Genomic DNA, 1,432 nt, shown 5'->3' on the forward strand with positions numbered 1-1,432 from the left:
TTCCTGCCTTAAGACGTCTTTTCCGGACAACCACAGAGCTTTTTCCTGCTTTTTTGGTTTTAAAGCGCTTACAAGGGGAGTAATATTTACAGTCGTACCTCAGATCCAGTGATGGGAAGCTATTTCTATAGCCTATTATGGGCTTTTACTAGGCATGATTAGTGTACTATTACAGCAAAACAGAAGGTAAAGTAACTGCCCTCCAGCAAGGCTACTTATACTTTCCCCTCCACGTAAGAGGGAGCAGAGCTCATTCTACATSGCAAAATATGATTTAGCAGATTTAGAGTAGATGAGTTTTACTCCAAGGAAAAGAGGGGAAAACAGGGAAAAGAGATTTGTCTTGCTTCCCTGCGTGTACTGTTGGATGAAGAAGCACTGCCTTGGAGAGGCAAAGGGCCATAGATGACAGCTGGAGAGGGAGGAAGGTGTAAAGCTTCCCTCCACAAACGCACACACCAAACCCCGCTAGCACGCTCTTCTCCTCCTGTTCAGTGGCTCAGCCTCGGGTCTTCCAGCCGAGGACCCAGTCTGTCCTGCGGGCGCTGCACCRCGGAAGGGAGCTGCGTGCAGCGTGCGTTTCCAGAGGCCCGCCACCAGCAGGAGCTTGGCTGGAGAGAAGCTGAAGGGGCTGTCAGCAGCTAAGTGGAAGAGACAGGACAAGGAACGGGCTGGCAGATGGGCACCTTCCGCGGCGGCAGCTGCTGAAGGGGCTGAGCGCAGCTTTTACGGCCCCACGGTATATTCACCGCAACGCAGGATTTGCAGAGCCTGCCCCAGCCCGAGCGCCGATACGACCCGCAGCCACAGCAGGCGCCGGCCTCCAGCAGTCTAGCGCATCTAGCTAACGCATCCAGCCTGGGAACAAGGACTTTGGAGGRGGGGAAAAAAAGAAAAAAASGAAGAGCAGGCGTTCTCTCCTGCTGCTGAAGAGACGTTCCTGCTTCCCAGGGAACAGGAGGTCTCGGGRAGGCTCCACCCGTGCTTAGGGACCCTGTCATTGAGCACACAGGGCCAAGCGCCCCGTGCACGCTTCCCGGCGGGGAGGAGGCCCGCACCTTCCCGCGGGCCCTGCACAGCTTCGGTCGCGGTCTGCAGGCGGTTTCCACGGCCTAGCTGAGGCTGGTGAGCCCGAAGCCGCCGTTCCTGAGGGACCCGCCCGCGCCCCCGCCCGGCTGTGCTCCCCGCTCCGCTCCGCCCCTCCGCGGCCGCCTCATCTGCTCCGGCACCGCCCGCAGTTTGCCCGCCCCGCCGCCCGCGCGGTGACGCCCGCCGTCTCCCCGCCCCTCAGCTCTTCCTCGCCCCCTCTCCCTCCCTCCCCGTTCCTCCCCCGCTTCGCGTCGCCCCAGCGGGGCCGAAGAAACCGGCGAAACCTGCCCCAGCCCCACGCAAATCAGAGCCCCTGGGAAGGAAGGCGGCGCGGGGCGGGGCA

This window comes from Rhea americana, unplaced genomic scaffold, assembly GCF_003343005.1.
Source record: "Rhea americana isolate MKP2758 unplaced genomic scaffold, rheAme1 scaffold_84, whole genome shotgun sequence".
Taxonomy (NCBI): Eukaryota; Metazoa; Chordata; class Aves; order Rheiformes; family Rheidae; genus Rhea; species Rhea americana.